Source organism: Oryctolagus cuniculus, chromosome 12, assembly GCF_964237555.1.
Source record: "Oryctolagus cuniculus chromosome 12, mOryCun1.1, whole genome shotgun sequence".
NCBI lineage: Eukaryota > Metazoa > Chordata > Mammalia > Lagomorpha > Leporidae > Oryctolagus > Oryctolagus cuniculus.
Genome location: NC_091443.1, coordinates 59361593 through 59377811, shown reverse-complemented (window position 1 = coordinate 59377811; position 16219 = coordinate 59361593). Strand labels below are relative to the sequence as shown.

General features: G+C 37.4%; 1 long non-coding RNA gene and 1 pseudogene across 3 annotated transcripts in view; both read left to right on the top strand.

The window, feature by feature from the left end:
- Positions 1 to 16219, top strand: part of LOC108178272 (uncharacterized) — a 280046-nt gene that overhangs the window by 189218 nt on the left and 74609 nt on the right. The window lies entirely within an intron of this gene.
- On the top strand, positions 13299 to 14494 carry LOC100353294 (mitochondrial import inner membrane translocase subunit Tim17-B pseudogene; annotated as a pseudogene).

Here is a 16219-nt window from a genome sequence, read left to right as displayed (position 1 = left end):
AAAACTGGAAATTTCCAAGAAAAGACATAAAACCAACAGAAAAGTGTGCAAAAGTTACATACAACTGACAAACTGAAAATCTTAAAATCTAACAAATGTTTGAAGGAATGCTCAATTTTAGTAGTTATCAGAGAAATGTGAATTAGAATAGTAACAAGATGGCACCTGACAGCTAGTGGACTATTAGGAAAGGAGAGCAGAGTTTGAGTGGTGAGGAATGTTCTTGGTCTCTGGTGACAGGGCCATTCTGGAAGGGTGTTTGGTAGTGTTCAGTAAGATTATGTCTGTGAGGAACAACCAATGAAATTCCCAGAGGAATTCTCACCCTTTACTCCGATGTGATATGTCACAATCATTCCTCAGCTTGTTTTCTTTTCTTTTCTTTTTTTTTTTGGTAGGAAGTTGAGTTCATCAATAGAAGAATGGATAAATAAAATATGCTATATTAATATAGATATAGGAAAATATGTGCAAAAACCCAACTAGCTATATATAGGAATAAAATTCTGCATAGATATTAATAGGACAAAAGTAAAAAGTAGAACAGGATTTACAAAGTAATACTGTCTATGTAATTTAAATACACACACATAAAAACATTGCATATGTATAAGAACATGTATGTATTAAGGAAATAAATGTTTGAAGTAGATGCCTTGAAAGGAAGTCAAGGAAAAGGAAGTAGGAGCTGAGCATAAGGGGGAAAAATTGAGGAGAGGGCGTTGAATAGAATTGTGTCCCAAGTGTCGAGGAGGAAAGGCAATACTGAGGGTGGAGGAAAGTGAAACACAGTGGGTGGGAGTCATTTCTACCATGTCCTCTTCATGTGTAGCAGCTTTGTGTGTGTGTGTGTGTGTGTGGAGTGTGTGTGTGTGTATGTGTGTATTATGTGTGTGTATGTATGTGTGTGCACATGCTCTATGATAGGGCTTGGGAGTAAGGTTTCATATGACAAAAATTTTAATTGCTAAAGAGCCATTGTAAAGACACTGACCTAGTAGATAAAGTACTGTGCTGTCAAGCAGGTTACTTTAAATTCCACAACCTGCCCCAACACAATCCGTGTGCCTTAGGGTAAAACTCTGAAAATTTCCGTCTTTGTTTCTCCAGCTGTAAACTGAGAATAAGATACCTCTCTTTTCCTTAATCTCTCAAGAGTGTTATGACAAAGACCAATGGTGTGATGACCCTGAAGTTGCATTTTGAATCAATGGGTCATGCAAGAGAATTCCTGTTTCAGGGCCCTCTAATGTATAGGATTGTTATTGCTCAAAGGTTCCTGTGTAGCACCTGTGACCAGTGAAGAAGCACGTGGGATCAGACTTGGGGCTGTGTCTGTGGAAATTCTCCCACTCACTGACTTTCCCCAGCCCTGGTGAGTAATGAGATGAGGCCTCTGATATTTTGTCAGTCAGGTCAGAGGAGCAAGGTTAGGCTTGTTTCCTTTAGGACTGAATAAATAGTGATTTATCTCTTTAATGTATCCAGTGGTGCTCAAACTTCTTGATCAAAGAAACCTTTTATACTCTTGAAAGTTATTGGAAACTCAACAGAAATTTGACATTTGTGGGTTGTAGCTATTGAGATTTACTGTATTAGATGTTAAAACTGAGGAATTAAAAATTTTTCATTAATTCATTTAAAAGTGACATCAACAAACCCATTATTGTTAACATTAATAGCATATTTTCCATAGAAAATTCCTCTATGTTCCAAAATAAATAGCTATGATCTCCAAGAATATATGAAAAATTAAGACAGTGTTATTGTTCTCATAATTTTAGAAATTTCTTTAGATTCTTTATAACTGTTTCCAGATGAGTATGTTTAGTAAGATACTTAGATATCACATAGTGTGTCAGAAAATTTTGTAGCATGGGATATACAACTTTCACTTTTAGAAAATAGCCTGAATCCAAATCTTTGTCTCTCATGTGTTATTAATGGAGTGTTTTCCATTTTAAGCTAAATGAAAGAGTCCAGTTAAATTTGACTTCAGCATACTTATCTCACAAATGAGTTTTATAAGGAACATTAAATCTGTCTAGAATATTAGGTTTCATGATATGAAATTGTTAATATTTGACCACTTTTTTGAGTTATAAACAGAAATTTCTTGTGTGTTATCGCAGTCATGTAGATAGGAAGATAAAGCCCATTTCCACGCTTAAAACCAAATCTTTCTTAAAGAGAATTTTTATCATGTCTAAAGAAGAATTTTGATTGTACCTCAGGAAAATAGTTTTGTCATCTTGGAACAGGTTCCTGAAAACACCTAAAGACATGGTTTATGGGTCAACTCTTGACTAATGGTGGAATATTCAAGGAAGTCTAGAAGTTTATGATAAATTTATTAATTTATTAGTTCTCATCTTTTGTCTTTAACTATAGTAGATAACATTTTGTTTGAGATAATGCATTGTAATATTTTTGAAATCAAAATTCTTACCACATGCTAGGGACAGGTTTGGTAATACAAATAATAAAATTGTACATTTTTATATAAAGTCTTAATACAGTTCATTGGCTGGCACCGTGGCTCAATAGGCTAATCCTCCCCCTAGTGGCAACGGCACACCGGGTTCTAGTCCCAGTCGGGGTACCGGATTCTGTCCCAGTTGCCCCTCTTCCAGGCCAGCTCTCTGCTGTGGCCCGGGAGTGCAGTGGAGGATGGCCCAAGTGCTTGGGCCTGCACCCCATGGAAGAACAGGATAAGTACTTGGCTCCTGCCTTTGGATCAGCGCGGTGCGCCGACCACAGTGTGCTGGCCGCGGCGGCCATTGGAGGGTGAACCAACAGCAAAGGAAGACCTTTCTCTCTCTCTCTCACTGTCCACTCTGCCTGTTAAAAAAATACAAGTCATTAATATAGGGGCTGGCATTGTGGCATCATGGGTTAAGCCACCACTTACAATGCTGACTTTCCATATGGGTGCTGGTTCTAGTGCCGGTTATCCACTTCCAATCCAGCTCCCTGTAATGTGTCTAGGAAAGCAGTGGAAGATGGCTGAAATCCTAAGGCCCCTGCCACCTATGTGGGAGACCCAAATGAAGCTCCTGGCTCCAGGCTTTGGCCTGGCCTAGCCCTAACCATTGCAACCATTTGGGGATTGAACCAGCGGAATAGAATGTCTCTCTGTCTCTCTCTCTGTCTCTGTCTCTCTCTCTCTCTTTCTCTCTGTATCTCTGCCTGCAAATAAATAAAAGAAATATTTTTTTAAAAAAGAATTTACTAATATAATGCCAGTAGAACAATATACTTAGCTTTGGATAAGAAGTAAGAATGTATTTATATTTATCTATTCAAAACACTTATTGTGAAACATTTATAATGTTTAGTTATATAAACCAAGCCCATTTAAACCAAGCCCATCCAATCAAATCCAAGAGTTATGTAGATGGCATTGCTCACCATTGGTGCTTCATATTTTAAAATACAAATAGTTACTGTGCTTTGATATTCTAATATTCTACAGCCAAAGCAATCACTTTTTGATTTATGGTGAATCTAAATTTTAATCATTATTGTCCTCCTTGAACTATGTGCTAGTAATAAATTATTCTAAAAACAGTGTGAAATGTCAACAAATCTTATATGACAATATAGCTCATTTAGTATCTTAAATCAATAGTATTTTGTACTGGGAGCTAGATAACCAGGTTTTTTTGTTTAGCCAAAATAAGGCATAGGAAAATTCAGAAAGATCTTTCTTTTTCTAATATCATTGTACAGAAAATTCAGGTATTTTTCCATCATCACTCAGTTTTGTAGGTGTCTGGGTGTGTGGCTAGTTAAGATAAGACCTACATTTATTGGATACTTTATCAAACATGACTTAAAGCATCCTGGCATTAGTCTTAATTTAAAAGAGTGCCCATAAAGTGGGAGAACTCCTAAATAAGTATAGGAGAGTCAGAAGGGAAGTATTTTGATGCAGAATGTTATTTTCAGCAGAGAGATCAGATTCAGGAAAAGTGTCTTTCAGCTGCTGGCATCAAGGAAGCTATGAAAGGAATACAAAAGGTTATAGAAGACCCATGGCAGTGTCTACTGTAACTGGTGTTTCCTAATCATGCGTCCCACTTAACCATCCTACACAGTGTGCTTCCTGTTCCCTCGGGCTGCCTCTCAGTACATCTGGGGGAAAAAGAAAAGCCATTGGATGCTTGCTATGGAACAGTCTCTGAAAAGTTGTCAAGAACCATAAATCAAACAGAAATGCTAGGCTCTTCTCTAATTGTTAAGCCATGTTACTTTTCCTTTGGAAAAAAATAGAAAGGATTAAGCATGCTGTAGCAAAAGAATAGAAATCAGGTAGCAGCTAGGTTTTCTTTTAGCTTATTTTTTTTGGATAACCCCAAGTCTTTTAGCTTTTCTTTTTAGGCCACATTTGTGTCTTTTTGTATCTTTGTTTTCTGGCTTCTGCATTTTAATATTTTGCTAGTGGCATCTTAAAGCCAAAAACAGTATCTTAAAAGAATGCTAATTAGTACTGAGTCAAAAAAATCTAGGTTGAGAACAGCCCATTGCTGTGTCTATGTACGTGTGCAGACCATGGTACAAACAGGATTTCATAGCCGGCTGGGGAGGGACTGTTTAACACCTTTTTCTTCCTGCTCCTTTCCCTTCTTCCCTGATGTGTGTCCCTTCCATGATTAAGAGAAAAATTTCAAAAGTGCCTCATAAATGGAATAGGGTGTTTGCTGGAGAAACATATAATGTAATTTTTTAATAGAAAAGCATCTAAATAATTTCTTTTAAAATGCTCATGATTGGAAATCATAATGATAAAATGTATCTTGGGAAGAGACAACATTTATTTCCCTTCTGAATGTTAAATCATGGCATGGTATCTTTGGTTTTCAATAAAAATGTCTCAATGCACAATCTTGGACCCAGAAATTAGGGAGAGGCTTGGAAGTATTTTCTAAAAATGCCGCCATTTATCAAGATAGAGGAGTCAGTTTGTTCTGATTACCCCAGCTAAGTGGTATCTTTCTAACTATCAAAAAAACAGAGTGCTTCAAAAACTTTTAGGAAAATGGAATGAAAGATGATTATCTTGATGCAAAAATTTTGAAACCATGCAGTTTTTTCTTAATCCATATTTTTATGAACTTTTTGAAGCCTTCTTATGTACATGGATTCTAAAAACCTTTTGTGCCCCCAATAAATTTATCTTTTAATTCCATTTCCCATGAACTCTTCCAAATGAAATTTTAGCAGTTTTCAACCCCTTTTCCTTGTCTTGCTGTTATTCATCCGCCTTTAGCCATCTTCTAAACCAAGACTTGTAGGGCAGAGAGACTGAATGGAATGGAACTGCTGGAGTCAAACACTTCTCTTTAGGGCAAAGATGGTAATAAGAACCAGTAAATAGAGAAATGACCATTTATTTAGAATCTAGGACAGTGTTTTACTAAATATTTTAAGTAGGAGTCTTGTTTACCCTTGTATTTCTTTTGACATCACTGATTGTGTGAAACAGTGACTTGGGTAATAAATTCAGAAATGCTATTACAAGCAGGCATGTATCCTTAATAAGAATCTTGATGAAAGTAATCATTACTATGGATCACACATGTGCCTTCCATATATCAGAAAGTAGTTATTCTCGGAATTCCCTTGGCACATACGTTGGGTCTCCCTACTTTAGTATCTCATGTACATTGTCGGGTAACGTTCAGTAGTGGGGTGACTCTACCTTATAAACAGATTCAGGAAAGAACTTCATAAACACAGTGAGATTATACAGCTAAGATTTAGAGCTACTTTGAAAAAGTAGTTTTGAACTAATTTGATTAAAGCCATAAATTCTTTTTGTATCTGTTTCCTTCTTACCATTTGTGACTTGACACTTGTGGAGTAAACTGATGTTAATATAATGCATTAGGAAGAATTCTCCTCCTGAGAGCCAGCGTAGCTTAGCAAAGTGATATTTAATGTTTTCTATGATATTTATTTAACGAAAATGGCTGATTAGATGTTAAACAGAACAGAGGTTAATGATCTTTGTTATTGGTATTATAAAAAATTAAAAAAGAATAAAATAGGGTTAATGATGTATGCCATTATTGTTATTATGGAGATTAAAAGCATGCAGTTGTCAGCTGCAGTGAAAAAATGAGCACCAAGCTGTGAGTAATTAGCACCACTATATTATAATCTAATCTTATAATTAATTATCCTGTTTACTGTATTTTTGAAAGTTGGTACTCGTTGGCTTCATATAAATATAAAAATCTGTACATCATCTTATTCATTATATCATTTTTTTGAGAGAGGAAGAGATCTTATATCTTCTGGTTCACTCCCCAGATGCCTGCAATAGTGGAGCAGAGCCAGGTCGAAGCCAGGAGTCTAAAACTCCATTACCATCTCCCACGTGGGTGACAGGGACCCAAGCACTTGAGCTATTGTCACCTACTGCACCTCAGGGCACATGCGAGCAGAAAGCTGGATCAGAAGCGAAGCAGGAACTTGAACCCAGGCTTCTGTTTAGGATGTTGATGTCCCAAGTGGTATCTTAACTGCCATATCAAATGTCTGCTCCTGTGTATTATTTTAAATCTAAGTGACGAAAGCTAATTCATTATAATTTTCTGCATCTGAAAACAAAGCAGTGAAATCTATAACCATTATAAAATTAAACAATGGGGAGAAATGAGATACCCTATAATTTCTAGACATGGTATGGTCAGTAGAGACATTGGAACCTTCTTTATCTTTGGGAGCAACCCAGACTTTTGACTTTTTAACCACCTCTGCCAACACTGTGATGCTCTTTTGTTCTTTGGATTTGCTCAACACAAAGACTTGTTTTCTTTTTTCACATGCATTATTTTTAGGGTTGCCAGATTTAGGAAATAAAAACACAGGATGCCTCGTTAACATTTGAATTTCAGATAAACTAGGAATATTATTCTAGTATAACTGTTCCCATACAATATTTTGTATCTACTTCTATAAAAAGTTATTTGTTAGTTACCTGGAATTCGAATTTCCTGGATTTTATCTAGCAACCCTAATGATTTTAAAATTGTTTTTAAATTTCTAAATTTTGTTATACTAGCATTGTTTATAAATTCAGACATTAGATTTAAATTAAATATTTCCAAAGGCATAAAAATGCAAGTATTCCTCCCTTGCAGTTAAATTCAAACTTGTAATGTTTTTTGAACTACATCATCCTTTGTGTATAGAGAATTCACAAGAACATTTACATCTATTTATAAATATACAGTGTGCTTTTTATATTGTTGGCCTACATAAATTCCTAAATAAGGGTGCCTTTTTTCTCAAGTTCCTCTTCATGTCCTTGGTATCATAGCTGGAACTTGTATGCTGGAAGGGGATGATAGATCCAGTGGGAGTAAACAGGATTAGAAATCATATATGGTAAAAATGTGTTTAATTGTTTATGCATTACTGGACTTTGGTCAGCCATAAACATTCCCCTTACCAAAATCTCAGTCACAAAATGGCAAGTGATGCCCACAGACCTGTAGGCTTACACTTGCGTATCGAAGATATTACTATAATGGTACTTCTACCTTACGTAAAAAGACCTGAAAGATACACTAAGAAAATGTTGTAATATTTGTGTTCTGATGAAAGCTTACCAAGCTAATTTTTAAAAGTTAAGTCTGTTAAATTATATACAGCATTAAGTATTTTTGCATACTTGTCTAAAGTGAGACTTTTTTTGGAGGGAAAGGGGAACGCTGAATTCAGTCCTTTTAAGTTTGTTGGATTTCCATAGTTTTCTTCTAGGGAAAGATACAAAGCTCCCTGAACTTTTCTTTTTTTTAAATTATTACCTTCACACTTTTTTTTTCTTAATTATTTAGACTTCATATCTGTGGAGGAAATGACAAAATAAATAAATAAATCTTTGATTATGATACAGTTTTTATAACATGAGTGCTTTTTCTGTTTTTAAGATTTGTTTATTTACTTATTTGAAATGCAGAGATACAGAGAGAGGTGAGAGAGACAGGGAGAGATCTTCTATCCTCTGGTTCGCTCCCCAAATGGCTGTAATGGCTAGTGCTGGGCCAGGCTGAAGCCAGGAGCTAGGAACCAGGAGCTTCTTCCAGACTTCCCATGTGGGTGCAGGAGCCTAGGGACTTGGGCCATCCTCTTTTGCTCTTCCAGGCCATTAGCATGGAGCTGGATAGGAAGTAGAGTGGCCAGGACTTGAACCAGCACCCATATAGGATACCAGCATTGCAAGCTGAGGCTTAACCTGTTACACCACAGTGCCAGCCCCTATGATGTGGCTTTGACTCAGAACAACAAAGGTGTAAGGTCCTAAGAACTATAATCATTTTTTGTGTGTGTGTTGCTATCAGGGAAGAGTGTTTTGTAAAAAGAATCCTGTGTCTAATATTTACATGTAAGTTAATTGTGTTGATTGTATTATTGTTTCAGTTGTAATTTGTTATATGCAAGTTTTCTTAAACTTGTTAATGTATTTTGTGTGCATACAGAAATTTACTCATGAAAAAGGCAATGTCATTATGTTGAACCCATTCATTCAACCAACATTTACTTTATACTTGATACCTTTTAGACACTGTATACTGTGTGATCACAAAAATACATCAAGATCAACCCATATGATATTGAAAACATTTGTTTGCTTGTCATGAACAAAAATGAAAATTTCACATGATCTATCTAAATATAAGCTCTCTTGTCTTCTCTGGAGTAACCTAAGAGCATAATCAAAATAGTACATAGTGAGTTGTAGCTGTGTAGACCAGTGCATTTTTTTTTTTGACCATGCAATCTGTATTTTTATTGACTTCTTTTCTAACAAGTCACATGAGAAAAAAATAAGGAAATTCAACCCTTTGAAGCAATGTTATCTAAAAGGTTATGCTATTTTGAAATACTAACTACACATTTTATAATAGCTTTCATATTCATCAATGTACTACGTAATTCACCCTACTTAACAAGTGAGAAGTATATCATCACTAGTTGGAAAACTAGTGACAATAGAGAAAATGCTAGAGGGGGTCTGCTACATTAGTCATGTAAAACATCTTTTCCCCTGGAAATTCAGGCAGAGATGAAGACCATCATTTTTTTTTTTTCAAAAATATTTGTTTATTTATTTATTTGAAAGGCAGAATTTAGAGAGAGAGGGAGAAACAGAGAGAGAGAGGGGAGAGAGAAATCTTCCATCTACTGATTCACTCTCCAAATGGCCACAATAGCTAGAGCTGGGCCAGTCTGGAATCAGGGGCTTCTTCTGGGTCTGCCACATGGGTACAGGGGCTCAAGCACTTGGGCCATCCTTTGCTGCTTTTCCCAGGCCATTAGCAGGGAGCTGGAATGGAAGTGGAGCAGCTGGGACTTGAATTGGTTATGTGGGATCTCAAGATCAGAAGTGGAGGCTTTAACCTGCTATACCACAATGCTGGCTCCAAAATTTCCACTTGTTTATATGTAAATCTGAAAAGACAAATGGCAATGATAATTATTTTAATTTTTATTAGATTATACGATACTAGTATCAGTATTGGTATGCATAAAAATGTTTGCATGTTGGCAATTGTATATAGTTTATCCTGATAAGTAATAGATCATTTTTGTTTCCCTGAGGAAAATTAAACCAACATAATTGGATTATTCATGAAGACATGAAATTCATTTCTGGGATAGGATTTCCTATTGTTTATTGTCACAAGTAACTTGTTGCAGGAGTCATTGCTTGGGCAATTTCACAGCAATACTTACAATGAATGACCTTTTATGTAAGGCAAGTGATAGTAGTGGCACCAGATACAGGAGCATGCCTGTTTGTTTACCAGTATCCTGCTCTGATTATGTGAGACATCTACAAAGAAGATCACTGCTTAGGTGATAGATTGTTTGTCTCCTACCCACAGACAGCCAAGTGGATAGAAGTATATCCACATAGCTGGGAGCAGTCATCATCTTGGTAAATATGTAAGAGGCAGACAGGCATGTGACATGCACCTGTGAATTGTCTTGTTTCAAAGGGCAGGCTGCTACACTCCTTCTATGTGCCTATCCAGTATGCCCAAATACCTTCCACGAACTTTTCTGGTATCACTACTTGGATTCTGTAATACGTAGTGACACTGGCAGAAAGTAGGAAAATAACAAGAGATTTCAGTAGCATGATAGAAATTCTGTTGTGAACAAAACCAAGATATCTGAAAAACATTGCTAACTCTTTTTTTTTTTTTTTTTGACAGGCAGAGTGGACAGTGAGAGAGAGAGACAGAGAGAAAGGTCTTCCTTTGCCGTTGGTTCACCCTCCAATGGCCGCCGCGGCCGGCGCGCTGTGGCCGGAGCACCGCGCCTATCCGAAGGCAGGAGCCAGGTGCTTATCCTGGTCTCCCATGGGGTGCAGGGCCCAAGCACTTGGGCCATCCTCCACTGCACTCCTGGGCCACAGCAGAGAGCTGGCCTGGAAGAGGGGCAACCAGGACAGAACCCGTGCCCCGACCGGGACTAGAACCCGGTGTGCCATCGCCGCTATGGGGAGGATTAGCCTAGTGAGCCGCGGCACCGGCCTGCTAACTCTTTTTATGCATTTTTCCATTTTCAACAAGTGTTTACCATTATTTCACTTTTTAGAAAGTAATTTTCTTTTGAAAATTGAACTGCAATTATGAATACAGTGAACTAAACATTAAACAGCAAAATTCATGCAATATTGCCTATGTAAAGTACTTCTATGTATTTGGGGAAGATACTATTTTACTGTATTCTAAAATTGTCTTTTGGGGCATGGTAGTTAGGATATTTTTCCATTATAAGAAGACATAATTGTTGAAGAGGTACAAAAGGTGAAATAAGAAGTATAAAAGCAATATGAAATTTAAGCTGCCAAACATTGCTGCAAATGAATACTCATTTTAAAATTACTTGATAGTGATATAGAAAACTTTAATGATTTCTCTGTTTCTATTAAATGTCTTTAGCAGCTTTCTAACAGTTTTTCTTGTAAAATTTAGGAACATCTCATTCTTAGAGGTAACTTTTTTTTTTAAATTTTTTTATTTAATGAACATAAATTTCCAAATTACAGCTTATGGATTACAATAGCTTCCCCGCCCCATAACTTCCCTCCCATCCACAACGCTCCCCTCTCCCACTCCCTCTCCCCTTCCCTTCACATCAAGATTAATTTTCAATTATCTTTATATACAGAAGATCAATTTAGCATATATTAAGTAAAGATTTCCACATTTTGCACCCACACTGAAACACAAAGTATAAAATACTATTTGAGTACTAGTTATAGCATTAATTAAACACCTAAGAGTAATTGTGTATTAATTACAGAGTTCAACCAATAGTTTTAAGTAGAACATAAAATGCAACTTTTGTATTGTTGTGGCTCCCCCCACAACCTCCCTCCCTCCCATGGCCCTCCCCTCTCCCACTCCCTCTCCCATCCTGCCCTTCATCACGTTACATTTTCAATTACCTTCATATACTGAGGATCAACTTAGTATATACTAAGCAGGGATTTCAACAGGCTGCACTCACACAACTGAAGTAGGTATAGGGTATTGTTTGACCAGTAGTGTTGTTTTTAAGTTTCATAGTTAAACACATTAAGGACAGAGATCCTACATGGGGAGCATGTACCCAGTGACTCCCGTTGTTGATTTAACAATTGGCACTCTTATTTATGACGTCAACAATCACCCGAGACTCTTGCTATGAGCTGTCTAGGCTATGGAAGCCCCTTGAGTTTACCAACTCTGAACTTGTTTAGTCAAGGCCGCATCACAGTGGAGGTTCCTTCCTCCCTTCGGAGAAAGGCGCTTCTTTCCTTGATGGCCTGTTCCTTCTGCTAGGGTCTTGTTCACCAGGATCTTTCATTTAGATTGTTTTTTGCCACCGGGTCATGGCTTTCCATGCCTGTGAGACTCTCATGGACCTTTTAGTCAGATCCGAATGCCCCAAGGGTTGATTCTGAGGCAGAAGTGCCGTTCTGTGCGTTTGCCATTCTGTGAGTCTGCTGTGTGTCCTGCTTCCCCCGCAGGATCATTCCTTAGAGGTAACTTTTTTATAATGTAATCCATTTGAATATAATTAACACAAGTGATTTTTGACTGATATTTTTTAAAAACTACACCAGATTGTACATCTCCTCCTTCTCTTATTCCCACTCTTATATTTAACAGGGATCACTCTTCAGTTAAAATTTAAACACCTAAGAATAACTGTGTGTTAATCACAGAGTTCAACCAATAGTACTAGAACAAAACAATGAGGAAATACTAAAATGGATAAAGTATTACATTGTACATCAACAGTCAGGACAAGAGCTGATCAAGTCACTGTTTCTCACAGTGTCCATTTCACTTCAACAGGTTTCCCCTTTGGTGCTCAGTTGTCGCTGATCAGGGAGAACATATGATATTTGTCCCTTTGGGACTGGCTTAATTCACTCAGCATAATGTTTTCCAGATTCCTCCATCTTGTTGCAAATGCCCGGATTTCGTTGTTTTTGACTGCTGTATAGTATTCTATAGAGTACATGTAACATAATTTTTTTATCCAGTCTACTGTTGATGGGCATTTGGGTTGGTTCCAGGTCTTAGCTATTGTGAATTGAGCTGCAATAAACATTAATGTGCAGACAGCTTGTTTGTTTGCCAATTTAATTTCCTTTGGGTAAATTCCAAGGAGTGGTATGGCTGGGTTGAATGGTAGGGTTATATTCAGGTTTCTGAGGAATCTCCAGACTGACTTCCATAGTGGCTTAACCAGTTTGCATTCCCACCAACAGTGGGTTAGTGTCCCTTTTTCCCCACATCCTCTCCAGCATCTGTTGTTGGTAGATTTCTGAATGTGAGCCATTCTAACCGGGGTGAAGTGAAACCTCATTGTGGTTTTGATTTGCATTTCCCTGATTGCTAGTGATCTTGAACATTTTTTTCATGTGTCTGTTGGCCATTTGGATTTCCTCTTTTGAATATAAGAGTGGGAATAAGAGAGGGGGGAGATGTACAATTTGGGACATGCTCAGTCGGACTTGCCCCAAATGGTGGAGTTAGAATCATGCCAGGGGATCCAAATACAATCCCATCAAGGTGGCATGTACCAATGCCATCTCACTAGTCCAAGTGATCAATTTCAGTTCACAATTGATCACACTTATAGGTCTAAGAGTCAAAGGGATCACACAAACAAGACTAGTGTCTGTTAATACTAGCTGATAGAATCAAAAATGGAGAGAATGATCCATCATGGGAAGCGGGATACACAGCAGACTCATAGAATGGCAGATGTCCTAAATAGCACTCTGGCCTCAGAATCAGCCCTTAAGGCATGCGGATATGGCTGAAGAGCCCATGAGAGTATTTTAGGCATGGAAAGCCAAGACACCCTGAAAAAAAAAAAAAAAAAAAAAAGAAGAAGAAGACCTAAATGGAAGATCTCTGCAAGTGAGATCTCAGTGGAAAGAACAGGGCCATCAAAGAAGGAGGTACCTTTCTCTGAAGGGAGGAGAGAACTTCCACTTTGGGAATGACCCTGTCAGAATAAGATCGAAGTCGGTGAACTCAAAAGGCTTCCATAGCCTTGGCAACTCATGACTAGAGCCTAGGGAGATTACTGACACCATAAACAAGAGTGTCAAATTGTTAAGTCAACAACAGGAGTCACTGTGTACTTACTTCTCATGTGGGATCTGTCCTTAGTGTGTTGTCCAATGTGAATTAATGCTATAACTAGTACTGAAACAGTATTTTACACTTTATGTTTCTGTGTGGGTTGGAATGCGGCACCGGTTGAGAGGTAGTATCAACGCCGTGAGGATCCGAGCCCCCCAGATTGGAGGTAGCTTTGCCGTGTGGGGGGGCCTATTCTCCACCATCGACTGTGGCCTGGTCTGGCTGCGGGGCAAAGAGGACCCCTGGAACTCCATCACCAGCGGTGCATTGACTGGGGCTGTGCTGGCTGCCCGCAGTGGCCCTTTGGCCATGGTGGGCTCTGCGATGATGGGAGGCATCCTGTTGGCTCTCATCGAGGGGGTCGGAATCCTCCTCACTCGCTACACTGCGCAGCAGTTCCGCAATGCACCCCCGTTCCTGGAAGACCCCAGCCCGCTGACCTCTAAGGAGGGCACCCCGGCACCAGGCTATCCCAGCTATCAGTAACACCACTGAAGAAGCGACTGCCTACCACCACCGCCGTGGGAGCTGTGCTCAGATCCCTCCCCAGTGATCTACCTCGAAGGGAGGGCTGGCTCCCACTTAGCCCCAGGACCCTCCCAAGAGGGCCTCTGCTCTGCTCCCTGGTCCCAGGGTGGGGGTGGGGCATCCCAGCTGCCCTGACAGATGGGTCCCCTTTTTCTCTTTCAGGGCACCCCAGCCCCACACTCACATGTACAAGCTCTCAACCCAGCTCCCTCGTGTGGCACTCTGACAAGTATTTAAAGCCGGTTTTGAAACGCCTAAAAAAAAAAAAAAACCTGATGAAATCTTTACTTAATATATACTGAATTGATCTTCTGTATATAAAGATAATTGAAAATGAATCTTGATGTGAATGGAATGGGAGAAGAAGCGGGAGATGGGAGGGGTGTGAGTAGGATGGAAATTATTGGGGGGGAAGCCACTGTAATCCATAAGCTGTACTTTGAAAATTTATATTTACTAAATAAGAAAGAAAAAAAAGAAAAAAAAGAAAAAAAACTACACCAGAATAATATAAACACAAAAATTTTAGTATAAGTAATTGAGTAGGAAGTTTTTAACTATTGTACCTAATATTATATAAATATAATATTTTGCTATTTTAACATACAGGTTTTGAAATACTAACAAATTTTAACCAATATCATTCTCATGTAGTTTATAAAACAATATGCCATAAATATACTCAGAAAGAAAGTTTAGAACTTACATATTTATTAGTAGATAAAATTTTGTGGGAGAATATTTGCTAGGTAAACTAAGAATATTTTACTGAAAATATTCTGTTAGAAGCTTAAGTGGTTGAACAAAACAACATCTTATTTTCTCTTGTCTGGGATATGTTATAGTTATCAACGTGTTTGGGGCAAAAGAATTGAAGTATCTTCGTTAATTATTTCAAGATTTCTACAGAATATTAATACTCTTGGATATGTTATAATACAATTTCTCATCTGTTGAGAAAAAATGCAACTAGCACAATTATTCACCTATAAATTCAGTTCCACAGATATCAGCAATATTAAATTATGCATTGAAAATGATAAGTTCATTTAGTGATTAAATATGAATTTTTAGGTGGAAATAAATGTTAAATGCTTTACTTGTTAAAATGTACTAAATTTCTATTTTGATGGTCTTGGGAATGTAATGAAAATGAACACAAAAGTGTTTTGGTAGAAATGTATTCATTGCTCCAGTCAAATGAAAAATTTATAATTGAAAACCTTCATGAAAGTAGTGGTGGTAAAAGTGCATTATTATCAGGTAGTAATTTTTTCAGTTAATCTTATGAGTGATTTATAAAACATTAGGCAAAATAGAAAATTTAGCAAGAACATTTTGTACTATCTATATCTATATTATGAATTTGGTTGGATAAGGCCTTCAGCATTGTTTATGTTCATTGCTATGTTAAATGATGATTGTGTAATTTCAAAATGGTCAGAAGACAAATGTATAAAATAAAAACAATTAAGAAAAAATTTTGGAAATTTATGCATTCTTAACAGTATAGAAATGAGTTAGCAAATCAGTCTTTCAAACCTGAGATTTATTTTCACATCGATATTTAAAGACTATAACTCATGAACTCTGTTTTGTTTTCTTCCATTATCAGCCATAGCCTTAATAATCTTTAACCTTTCTTAGTATAGTTTCAGTACTGACTGTCAGATAACATGTTTCATAGGCTAATTTTTCTATTGCATTTTTGCACTATGTCATCGGTCATGACATTATAGCTCTCTAATTTATTCAATGAAGAACAGTGTCAGTAGGAAAATATTTCTTATCTGGGTTTGTGTTTTGTAACAACATGCCGAATATAGTCAAGTCTCAGAGATAGCCTATTGGGATTATATTTTGTATACAACAGTTATTGAGTGTACCCACACATATAAATTAGGATGTCAGGTTCATCATGCTTGGCTTCCTTTGATCACAAATCTTGTCTATGTTATATTTATCTCTCTTCAATTTAATTACCGTATCAATAGCAAATTTTACATAAGAAAATG